Below are 13,859 nucleotides of genomic sequence, written 5' to 3'. Positions count from 1 at the left end.
GGCAAGAACACACCCACGGAGATGCTCACTTCTTAACTCCTTATGATTCACAGAGCTCCTAGGGGAAGCCAGTATCTATAAACAACAACAATAACAAAAATGCTTGACGGCCAAGTTTGATTTCAAAACGTACTCTCACTAGATTCCGAGGGGAGCAGAAACACCATAAAACCTACGGTTGCAGCACCCCCACCCTCCCCTCACAACGTGCCTGGGTGACCTTCGGGGATGTGGTATTCATTTTGGTATGAGCTCTCCGAGTACACCTGTCACAGTTTGGTTTGAGGTTTTCCGGAACTGCACAAACACAGGAAGATAGAAGATATATTAATAGATGATTGTGTAGACATAATTATATGATAGTAAACAAATTAAATATGTTAAAGAAAAGAAATGCAATATAATATATTGAATTTATTAATACAAATACCATAATAATGGTTATAAAAATTATGAAATAAATAATACAATAAGATATGTATTATTTAGTTTTTGCTAATAACTTACGGAAGTCGTCACAATTTCATAACCTCGCTTTATAAGAAATTACATTTTCTATTGAAGCTGTGAAAGGGTTTACTTCATGTCATTCTTTATTTCCTGGCACGATTCTGTACAGTAACTTTCTTGAATATACTCTGTGTTCACTAACATTTAATAATGTGTTTTCATTGTCTGTCAAATCAAACAATAAATCAGTTAGTCACAGAATATAATAACAAAACGTGAAAAACATACTCTTCAATTTATATGTTTAGTTAAATCTATCACCATGAAGAGGACATCTCTGATTAACTAATAAAGCTTCAACATGTGGTTTTTTACATATAGAACAACTAAAAACGAGAAAATACGAGATTAGTAACGTCGTCGAGAAATGGCTGTCAGCGTTATTAAATATACTATTGTGATGTAAGAACAGTTATCAAACTACCAGACAGAAAACACAAGATAAATAATACATTTCATCACTCTGAAACACCAGTCATGAAGTAACATATTCTACTTCACATGTTCGACAGTTCCTTCTTAAAAAATATACACCCGTTATAAAATATTGGTATAGTTGGTTCTTATTATTATGAAAGCTCAAACTAAACCGTTTTATCTCCTCTATTACTAATATGATGGTACTTTTGATGAAATACGTGTTCTCATGTACAAAATCAGTTTTGTTCTTATATACAAACATGGGATCGATATATATAAAGAGATACATGAATCATAAAATAGTGATTAAATTCCGTATTTTGTCAATGGTATTTACTACTGCAGTGGAGTAAAACCATTGTGTTTTAATAGTTCATAAGCTACCTTACCTTATATATTTTACTGTCTAGAAAGTACTTAAAGCAAGAATGTATACATAAGGAACCAAATATATTTTTCCCAGAAAGGTATTCAATAAAATGAGAAATAACATTGTTTTTAATAAAATAGTAAAAATTTCATTAACAAGCATCTAATATGGGCGTGGTTTAGTTAGCTCTATGGAAGATCTTTCGACTTCGAAGCCAATTTGAAATCCTTTTGATACTCGAAAGTATTGCCTGCACTCTAAAGCCGTCGGTGCATTATACGAGAAACAGTCAGTCCCTCAGTATGGGTGATTGTTAGGATACATGTGACAACGCTTTTCCTCTTGTCAATAGTTCAAAGTCACAGGCGGCAGCCGGTGACCTTGAAGCTTTTCAATAAACATATATAAATATAAGTTAATTATGCATACGTAGGTCCACCCTCCAATATCGCTCGCAAAAAGAAAAGAAAAAAATGTTATACAAGATGTCTGTTTGTTTATACTTAAGCCATAGATTCGTGTGAGATATCTATCTGTGGTCTGCCCACCAAGAATATCCAAACCCAGTTTCTTACGTTATAAGACCGCAGACATACCGCTGTACCACTGGGGGCCACATACAAGTTGTAGAAACTTCTAATGTTATAATATTTCAATAATTTCCTACAACTGGTATGACTGATTTTTGTCTCCCACCCATCATAACACCATTACTACCTTTTTTGCGTGACATTGAGGGTTGAATGTTTTTATGTATTCATCAGTGATTTGATCGACTAATTGCAGTTGAGACAGTTTTTAATGTTTGTATTGAAGAAATCAAAATACATATACCTGAATTAGGCCAAAAGAATAATCACATAGTAGGAAATATATCTGGCTTGACCTTTGACATAAATGTCAAACATGAAATATGTTTTCATGATGACGAGAAACCCACTTGAAGTAAAAATGTATCTCAGGACGGCTGCATGGGTATTAACACTTACTTATAAAGCAAAGAACAACGTTTCGACCTTCTTAGGTCAATTGAGATACAAATATGCTTTCAGTTTTTACAGTGTTATTTATCTGAAGGAAACGCGACATACTATTATTATTTATCCGTAATATATTTTCAACAGATTCTAATTCGCAACTCATTTAAACATATATTTTTAAAGAGTTCCTCTCCTGTGGACCAGCGGTAAATCTGAGCCTTATAGTGTTAAAAATCGGGCTTCGATATTGACGGTGAGAAGAGAACATAGACAATCTATTGTGTCGCTTTGCACTTAACAACACCTTAGAATGGATGTTGCGCCATCTGTTGCCGTTTTAGAAATGCTGTAGCCTAGCAACTGATCCTGCTGCTAAAATATTATGTTGTGATTCATTCCTTCATTTCCTTAAACATTAAATTAAAAAAATTAGTTATATAATTTTTCTGTATACTGTATAAAGTAACGTTTTGTTTTCAGAAATGGAAATCTCAAAGACAAAAATAATAATGTAGCTTAATTCTTTTATTCATGTTTAGACTGGATCATCTTTTATTATTTACAAACTACATAAATGACAGCACTGATATTTACTTCATAGCATTTACTATAATAATATACATTTTAACTGTAGTGAATGAATTTGTTTCTGTTCACATTTCAAATGATATCAGTGAAATCAAAACTAAGATTGAATTGTTAGTTATATGTAAAGAACATAAAGTTGAGAGAACAACAATTATTTAATCGCAACGTGCATAGTAACAAACTAATATCCTTTTTGTTCTAGTGGGACTGTTTACTGTGTTTGTAGGAGAAATTTATCCACCTGTCTTTGTGAAATGTCAAGACAGTCTCGAGAAGAGTTGGGTAGCTTACAATTTTCTTCTTGCTACACACTTATATAGGACAGCATATCCTTCCCTCATAAATAAACTTCATAAGGACAATTTTATATGTGTCCATTATGACCAGTTTAAGTCAAAAATTACGTAACTTCTCAAGAATTGTGGCAAACCTTTGTCCGTACAACGACTTTCCCCGAAGTCGTTGCGCTTAGTTTGAGACACATAAGCAGTGGGATTTTGACGACTAGTCGTGAATGACTGGAATGGTGGGAAATGACATATGTTTGTTTTGAAGTGACGACCGAATATGTGTCGACTGAAAGATAAGCAGTCGTGCTAAAAGTGAAGATTGTCTGCGGGCTCATGTTAGCACTGTTTCAACGGAACAGCGTTGTCTACCACAAACCAGATAGGAATAACTAAAGAAAAATTTGAAGAATGTTTGCTGTAAGCACGTTGTTTTATCATTTGCATTACGCCTGTATTATATATCTTGTGCGATCAAACGTTTGTTTTAATTGTAATATTTTATATACTCTCTTATATTCTTATTACATGAGTCAATGTGTATGTTTTGCTCTAACTTTGTGACCTTTTACTAGATTAGTGTCTGTATTCATTTGCATGTTTTCTCACTACAAAGTTTCTTTTCAGATATGTAATTTTAGGTATATTTATATATTGAATTTCCATATTATTTTCTCTAACAATGACGTTAGAAATATGAACTGTCATTTGTGAATAACTATATAATTCAGATGTTATCGTTAGTGATTGTATGAAAAACTCAAAGTTCTTAATAAAGTGTGCATATTAAATCTATCAGTAAGTGTAAATTTATCTACGTGGTTTGCAGAGAACTTATTTCTCCTATCAGTTCTATGAACTTTATGACTTTAAGAAAAATGTGTCAAGAATGGACATAACAGGGAATCGAAATAAGAAGAACAACACATGTAATGTTTTTTTTTAATTTGTCGCATTCTGTCCTTGTATCAGCATAAACTCTCTCTCCACCTATGGTGTTTCATACTTCTACAAGTAACCCTATACCCTGTCAATATTGATCCCTGTAAAGGGGCTTAGACAAAATATATAATGTTTATTCCAAAATTGTGTTTTTACTTGTGACATGTTCAGTTAATCGGACTATCAGATGAATGGTAGTAATATAAACCGTCCAAGTCAGGACCATCTTCACTTACAAGTGAAGTCTTGTAGGTTAATTGTTTCATTATAGTGGACATGATTGAGATGTGAATATTACATGAGATGTTGAAGTGCAATTCGGTCAGTGATGCTTGGTTCGGTTTATGGGTCTCTAGAGCAGCGAAGGGAAGTTTTTCTTCATTAAAGTAGGACGTCGAGTTCCAAACACAACATCAGAGCGATGGGGATAATATGATTTGGGTGAAAACTCTCGTGACAGGGTTTCGATATGGACTCCAAGCACTCGCTTGAATGTTGAAGAACTAATTATGTGATATAGTCTACTTAGATAGCATGTGTTACTTCTTACAGACGGATATGAAAAAAAGGAAATGCATTTTATGTTATGTAACGTCTAAAATAACTTTGAAGTTTACCTATCGTATTATATTTTACTATTAGCCGAAGAACAGAAGTACTCGTTTACACCAGTAGGTGTCGAATTTATGCGTCACCATTCATACTATTAACTATAGATTTTATACAATGTCATAAGTATAAAAAATTGTCCAATTTTGAACTACGAATAAATGCATAATTTGGATATCATAGTTTATACTGATGAATGCATAGTTCACAGCATTTAATAATATATAAAAGTTAGGCTTCACTTGTCACATCAGTAAGCGTAAGTACAACTATACCGCTCACAATGAACTTCAGAATTAGACCGTATTAATATTATCAATAAATGTACGATTTAAACTTTATATAAATGATTTTCATTAACAAACCTTAAGAAGCTGATTATCATTGCTTGTATTTATTAGCATAAATTAATCACGCTCTTCAAAGGTGAACTTATGACTCAAAGAGGCCCCACTGTACTGATCATTAGCCCCAATTATTTCTATAGTTACCCAAAGATGGGGAATGGGGTCCGTACACAAAAACAAAAATTAAGAAATGTTCTATTATCTAAAGTTATTGACTTTTGAATAAATTTATTTTTATTAGAAGACAATGAGATAAGTTGTACATGTTATAGACGCCATGTATACCTCACAAATAATATAAAAATTCTTTGGAATCTGACTTAACGTTAGTAAATAGTAGCTTTATGTTTCTCTTCACAATTTCACATGATATTTTATTCATACTCGCAGGAAAATCTCAACTAAACAACCCAAATAAGCAAATACCGTCGTAGTTAACAAAATACTGATATATGCAAGTTAAACCACGCTCGAAAACTTTTGGAAAAAGAACTCTATGCAGGTAAAATAGATCTTCATTGTCTTGTTTAATACACAAAAATTCATAATTGTGGAAAGAGCATGTATGTTTGGGTTTCTTTATTTAATATTACTTACAACAAGTAAAGTGCAACATTGTTGTGAAATGACAATAAGCTAGGTAAGACAAATGATGCTATAACAAGCTGAGAATTGAAACAACAACTGTCGTCAGCCAAGATGGGTCGAAGGTGTAGATTATCCTCAATCGACCTGTAGTTTTGGAAAACGTTGTTATAGTTTTAAGCTATTGCAACCCGATAGAGACTTCTATATAAAAAAAAACGGCTTCTGGTGAGATGATTTATCAAATTAAAACATAACCAATCATGCGACTTTGCTATTTTAAAATATATAAATAATGGAAAACTACACTCTAAGAACCAGTAAAGAGCATCAAAAAGTGTTAAAACAGATCTATTTCCATTAATTAATACTGTTCATAGCATGTGTACACCGCGGTAAAAATTACAAATAAAACAATTTCAACGAACTTTTGTAACTTTGCTTTCGATTTTTTTTAAAGTTATTGTTCTTACGATAAGAACCTTTGACAGATCAGTTTAGATGTATAACGTATGTGCCTATACTTAAGACACATTTTGTTCTAATGTTCCTAAACACCAACAGTAACACTGAATAGTCCTCCACGCTTAATAAACGTTACCCGATAACTAACTTCGTTAAATTCACATTAAAATACATCAAATAAGTGGTGTTATTTCTATAAATAGCACTATTTAGCAAGCAAGATCAGGGATAATGCTTGCTTAATAGCCATGTGTTGCTATGACAATTTAATATTTTATTTTTAACTATTCAGTACCTGAAAACTGAACACCTTACTGTGATTTTTTTGTTATTAAGATGCACATTGTGGTTGTTTCTCAGGCGTGCTTCGCTACTGTGGAACTGTTTAAAACAGCATGTATGATATCTTTGTTATATTCTCTCATCCTGGTGTTGACTGGACATTGGGTTTCATACTGTGCTATTTATCTTACATTCACATAACATACTGTATACTACATATTCATGTTGTATAACTGATATTTATCTATGTACTTTTCTCATGTTATAAGCCTCAAACGTTATCAAATCATCAATAATATAACCAGAAGACCTAGATACTTTGTAATTTTTTTTAAAGAATATAAAATGGATTATTTGACTACACTAGACGAAATTAGTTGTCTTTTAACTGGATTCTCTGAAATATATCTTAGAGCAGCATCTTATAATGTTCTATTCCGTGATCATTCTTTTCTGAAAGGTTAGCTGAGGAGATTTTATGAGTGAAATATTTGATAGGTGTTTAGGTGTGCGTTCAGCAACCCTCCAGTACTTGTAGGTGTTTTAGTGCTGAATATAACTGTGCAACACAGATTTGGTTCCTGGATAGTATGTGTTATTTCTTAATTGCTTATGTTGTAAAAGTAGAAGTTGTAAAAGTAGTATTCCCTTCAAACTTTGCTTCGTGACCTGGATAATGAAATTTAGAAATTAACGTATTTTCTATGTAAAAACGGGCAAATTTGCATACTTTCATTTAGAAAGGTCTGAATAAAACAACATATGAATCAAGATTTACATGTATTTATACTAAAGCTATACAAAAATGAACAAAAATGTTTAGAAGTGAGTAGATTTTCGAGATTTGCGACTGTAATGTAAGTCACTTTCACATATCAGGCCCCAAATGTAGTCTCCCATCATGTTTTCGTTATACGCTTCTTGGTAGCGGCATTCAAAGTCCAGTATATCTTGGTGGAAGCGCTCGCTTTGCTCCTCTGAGTATGCTCCGATGTTCTCCTTGAATTTATTAAAATAAGCGTCAAGGACATGGACTTTCAGGGACATCCTGTAGCCCATTTTGCCGTAGTTCTTTACCAGATCCTCAACCGGTTCCACATAATTTTCGGCCTTGTGATTGCCCAAGAAATCCCGAACCACTGCAACAAAGCTGCCCCAAGCTTTTTGTTTTCCTTCCTACTGATCTTCTTCGGGAATTCTGTGCAGTCCAGGATCTTTTTTATTTGTGGTCCAACGAAGACACCAGCTTTGACCTTTGCCTCAAACAGCTTAGGGAAGAAATCTTGAAGGCTGCAGACTCCTTATCAAGAGCTTTGAAAAATTGTTTCATAAGACCCAATTTTAGGTGCAATGGTAGGAACAACACCTTCTGGAGGTTCACTAATGGCTCACACTTGACATTGTGCCTCCCCACAGAGAACTCGGTCCGTTTTGGCCAGTGCTTCCTGTTGTATAGCGCTGCGGTGTCCCTGCTGTCCCAAAGGCAAATATATCGGGGAAACTTGGTAAAGCCTCCTTGGAGACCCATCAGGAATACCACCATTTTGAAGTCTCCGATAACCTCCCAGCCATAATCATCATACTTTAAGGCTTGTAGCAAGGTCTTTACGCTGTTGTATTCCTCTTTGAGGTGCACTGCATGAGCCAGGGGGAGAGACGGATACTTATTCCTGTTATGGAGCAGCACAGCTTTGAGGCTTCTGGATGAGCTGTTAATGAAGAGGCACTACTCGTTCGGTTTACAGTTCCATTTGCCTCGCACAGACAGGATACATTGTGACTTGTACACTTTTAGCCATGAGCATTTCGATCAAAGATCTGTTAGTATAATCACTAGATCACACCCAGTCCAACATTATAAGAGGACATACATATTTTACATTAGATTTTTTACCAAACCATGGCGTATCGTGGTCAGGTGGTTAAGGCAGTCGATTCGTAATCTCGGGGTTGCGGGTTCGAATCCCCGTCACATCAAACATGCTTGTCCTTTCAGCCTGAGGACTTAAAATGTGACGGTCATTTCCGCTAGTCATTGGTAAAAGAGTAATCAAAGAGCTGGCGGGGATGGTGATTACTAGTTGCCTTGCCCCCTAGTCTTATACTGCTAAATTAGAAACGGCTAGCGCAGATAGCCGCGTGTACGTTTGCGGAAAGTAAAAAACAAACAAATAAACAACTAACTATAGTTTTCAAGCATATGGATAAAACCTTTAACAAATGTACATTTAATCAAATAAATAGTTATTTATTCTGTTTTAATTAAAACATCCCAAAAAGGATGGAAGAGTAGATCAAGAGATTTGTTTCAAGCATGGTTTCTAATTGAAGATAAATTATTTTTTCCATTGGAAACCTAACACATGTCAAGATTGTAAATAATTATTCACATGGCTAACTATTTATTTCTTGTTTGTTTTTAAACTCAAAATTAGGTCCGGCATGGCCAGGTGGTTAAGGCACTCGACTCGTAATTTGAGGGTCGCGAGTTCGAATCCCTGTCACATCAAATATGCCCACTCATTCAGCCGTAGGGAGCGTTATAATGTGACGGTGAATCCAACTATTCGTTGGTAAAAGAGTAGCGAAGACTTTGTGGTGGGTGGTGATGACTAGCTGCCTTCCCTCTAGTCTTACACTGCTAAATAAGTGACAGCTAACGCAATTAGCACTCGTGTAGCTTTGCGCGAAATTTAATACGAACGAAAAACTTAGTTACACAATGTGCTATCTCCACTGTGCCCGATAATGGTATCGAATCCTGATTTTGGCGGTTTAAAACCTCATGATTATCACTGAGCAAGCAATGTGCAAAGGAGAGATATTGTGGTCGCTTGATGACAATAAATTTTATTTCCCTAAATAGTGAAAATTTAACGGATGTTATATAGGTTATATTTCTTATGCGATTTATGTTTTAGAGAGCAACAATCAAGAAATCGCAGTTTAAGTTTAGAGAAAACAGACTTGTTATTATCCTTAGTCAAAGTTTTAATACCCTTTTATTTTCAGAGAATAGCACAACAGTCTGTTTGTATGTTGTTTTTTCCTTGTAAATTTTCTGGTTAAGTCGAGTATTTTTAATATAGTATTTTCAGAAGTAATATTAAACATCTAACTCCAATTATTATTTCCTTGTACCGTTCTACCTTACAGTTGTTGGAAATAGCCGGACGTCATAATGTTTATTCTCTCATTTGAAACTCTGGAAGACGAATGTGTTATGGGACCATGTTTTATCTGTGAACAACAACAACTAATATATATATATATATTTAAATACTTATGTATTTTAGACCATTATATTATGTTAATTTTACAAAGTTTGAACGTTTCACAGTTTTATGTCAGTTGTTTATTATCCACTGAACGTAAGTTGTCAACATTTTAAATATATCATACCCTCTTGTCTATGACCTAACACTTAGTATGCATAATTACAGGAAAAAGTTCATTGTTATCCTACAAACCTTGATTTATTCTCTATTTTGATATTTAATTACATTTCTTATGTCTGGCTGTAAAGATTTGTTCTTTAAAATGAGAGTGTCTTTGGACTATTTGAAATTTTTAAAATAATATATCAGTCTATTGTAATTCCATTCAATATATATAATACATAAATTTGAATAAATTCATACATAATAAATTCCCATGCAGCTTATAATTTGTTTTGGAATACTCAACAAAGAGTTGAAAATTTTTCACTGGCAATTGTACAATTACTGGTTTAGTTTGTATGTTTTTTAATTTCGCGCAAAGCTACACGAGTGCTATCTGTGTTAGCAGTCCCTAATTTAACAGTGTAAGACTAGAGGGAAGACAGCTAGTCATCACTACCCGCCGCCAATGCTTGGGCTACTCTTTTACCAACGAATAGTGGGATTGACTGTAACGTTATAACGCCCCCACGGCTGAAAGGGCGAGCATGTTTGGTGCGACCGGGATTCGAACCCGCGACTCTCGGATTACGAGTGGAACGTCTTAACCCACTTGGACATGCCGGGCCTCATTGAATACTAAAATCGATATAATAAAATTATAACGCCTCCATGAATGAAACGGCGAGCATATTTGATGTAACGGGGATTCGAATCCGCAACCCTCGAGTTACAGGTCGAATGTCTTTACTACCTTACCATGACGGGCTTACTGGTTTAGATACGAACAGTTCATACAGTTACATTTTTAGGAAGAAAGGAGAAAAATGTTTCTACGTTTGATTCGAATTTATCAAGGACTTTAAATAATCAATAATGGACAATACAATATTTCATATAGTATGAAATCTCTAATAGTTATCAACAGAATCTAAAATTTATAAGTAAAAACCACCAATAAGTGAATGAAAAAAACATTGCAATTATTCCACAAGTAGCTGTTCTTTTAATCTACGTTTAATCTTAACTTATCACAGAAACTGCGTAAGGAATTAACCATAATAATAAATTGCAAAAAAGAAACAACATCTCAATTACAAACAGAACTATACTTTCAAGTACTAATTGTTCTACGTTTATTATTATTATATACAACTGTGTTAATCTGGAAAAAACAAACACCTTAATTAATTTTTGTAAATTGTTATCGATTTTTTTAAGATTTCAATTTAATCAATGCTCACATAAATTTTAATTATGATTAACCATAACATTAACTTATCAGAATCTATTTAATGAGTTTTTGCTAAGTTTCGTACCAGAATGAGTTGTAATCAAGATTGTATCATACACGTATTAATATGTTGTTATATTTAGACTTATATTTGATAAATCGTTACAGTGTATGTTACACAGTAATGCATTCAAAACGAAACTCTATGAAACTTCCTACTTATAGATATTAGACCAAGCGTCGACAAATATTTTCATATTTAAAAGCAAGATGTAACTACCCTAACTTTGCTACTGTTTGTATCGGGAAATGGCTGCAACGTATATTTATTCACTTTCACAGCATCGAGTGCAAGCTAAAGATCACATAATATCAACAACCATTTGATAACATTGGCTCAACTAACTGTCTTTGGTCCTATTTGATGGGCCAGGTGGTTAAGGCACTCAACTCATATTCTGAGGGTCGCGGGTTCGAATTCCCGTAACACCAAACTTGCTCGCCCTTTCAGCCGTGGGGGCATTATAATGTGACGGTCAATCCCACTATTTGTTGGTTAAAAGAGTAGCCCAAGAGTTGACGGTGGGTGGTGATGACTAGCTGCCTTCCCTCTTGTCTTATACTGCTAAATTAGGAAACGGCTAGCACAGATAGCCCTCGTGAAGTTTTGCTCGAAATTCAAAACAAACCAAACCTATTTGAGAAAAAACAAAATGGTGTAAAATTATTCACTTGTGCTATTGCAGGGCTTCATTCATGAAAAACATAAAACAATGTTGATTCTGCCATTAAATTCCAAGAAAAAAAAGTTCGATTTGGACTTAAATAATGTGAAAATAGTTCCGAACATCTAAGAGTCCAAAACTATTATAGATTCGAGTTCTAAATACTACAACCACACGCACGAATAACATGGTAGAAAATACAGATGCCAGAATGAAGCTTGTAGTTACCATGATGACTTTGTACCCGGGATTTGTCGAAGTTTGCAGTGGGTCAATATCACTAACAAACACTTAAATACAGAATAAAAAAGCCTAGTTAACGACATTATATAATAAATTACCATTCTGTTTGTTAACACCAGTTAGTAACCAGTCTTTTAATTTTATTTTTAAATCCTGAAATCTCATTTATATCCTAAAAGTCTCTGAGAAGTTGGCTCATTATATACGGTATGGTTAACAATTGTATTTATATTATTATATTGTATTATATTATATTATATTATTTATCATATCATCTTGTTACTACAGAGATTTCAGTCATGTAAGTAATAAGCCATTTTAATAACTCACCTCTTACATCCATCAAGCAAATATTCAATCTTTCATAATCATCATATTACAAACCTTTATGTTATAGTATAACCGAAATTAAGATATTATTCATCACAATACAAAAACATGATATCATATAATGTTACTACACCAATATCACTAACAAACACTTAAATACAGAATAAAAAAGCCTAGTTAACGACATTATATAATAAATTATCATTCTGTTTGTTAACACCAGTTAGTAACCAGTCTTTTAATTTTATTTTTAAATCCTGAAATCTCATTTATATCCTAAAAGTCTCTGAGAAGTTGGCTCATTATATACGGTATGGTTAACAATTGTAGCGGTTCATAATAAGGATCGTCCATTTGTTCTTCTTTCTGTTGTTAATATTGATTCACCAGCCTACAACAAAAACAGACACGATTATTATAATCATATCTAGGGAGTATTACTAAAAGAATCATTGCATATGGTACTTTTAAGTTATTTCTATATTTTTCACAAGTTACAAAAACCATAGTTCCAGTGTAAACGATGTTTTCCTTACCCCTTGAAGTAAGGTTTCTTTAAAATAGCTAGTGTTCCTTCAAGAACCACCATAAGTACAGGGTGAAAGAGGAAAATACTTGCCAATAATAGATGAACATTAGATGACTGTAACACGTAGCTACTCAATGTTTTGTACACTGTACAATCGGTGTCTTTATGGAGACAACTACTATCTTATATATGGAGTGAAGGAATAAAAAAACAGTACACACAATATTACATTTTATTATACACATTCATAGAATAGTTACTTTACTAGACATGAAAACTTATTTAAAGCGATGTTTTAGATGTATTTGTTTTATTTGAAAATATTTATTTTATACTATTGAAATTTTATACTCGCTTAGTATTGGTTGCTTAGTATACGAATATATCTACCCATTACTATGCTTTGCAGATAGAGAATTTAGTTACACTGAAACTATAAATACTGACTATATTATCAAACTAATTTTTATGACAATGTAGTCAGATATGACTACAGTAAATGATCATGAGCCAAATTGGCTAGTATCCGACAACAAATATCTTCAAGCCTTAGTTTAAAATATAGCATTAAGTTTAGTTTAAAACCTATCCTAAGTGTCATCTCATATACCACACTGCATGATTGCGAATTTTGTATTTCAGAAAGAGTAATCACCGTTAGAGCTAACTAAAAGGAGTGGCAAAAAAAATCGTGCAAGCAGTAGATGGCGAAAATGATAGCGATTCGAACCAAAATTTATAGCCATATATTTGTTTATAAATTAATTAGTTTCAGATGAGGTATACAATAGTGACGGCCCACCGGAGTCTATGGTCATCACAGTGGACGAGGGTCGTATAAAGCCTGCATGTATATATATATATATACATATAAATACTAATCAATATGCATTATATAAAAACCCATGCGATTACTCAGTATAGTTTAGTCGTTCTTCCAATCCAGTGTTTACAGACTCCCCCTATAGCTACAGGGTATACATATAGTAACTACATTTTTTTACATGATGTGGTATGTTCATCACCATGCATG

At 33.5% G+C, this 13,859-nt stretch overlaps 1 long non-coding RNA gene across 3 annotated transcripts in view; it reads left to right on the top strand.

The window, feature by feature from the left end:
• LOC143244281 (uncharacterized) overlaps positions 1–13,859 on the top strand; it is a 122,169-nt gene that overhangs the window by 43,209 nt on the left and 65,101 nt on the right. The gene's annotated exons all lie outside the window — the stretch shown is intronic.

Source organism: Tachypleus tridentatus, chromosome 2 (genome assembly GCF_004210375.1).
Source record: "Tachypleus tridentatus isolate NWPU-2018 chromosome 2, ASM421037v1, whole genome shotgun sequence".
NCBI classification, from domain to species: domain Eukaryota; kingdom Metazoa; phylum Arthropoda; class Merostomata; order Xiphosura; family Limulidae; genus Tachypleus; species Tachypleus tridentatus.
The sequence above is the reverse complement of the archived record's forward strand: the minus strand, read 5'-3'. Positions and strand labels throughout refer to the sequence as shown.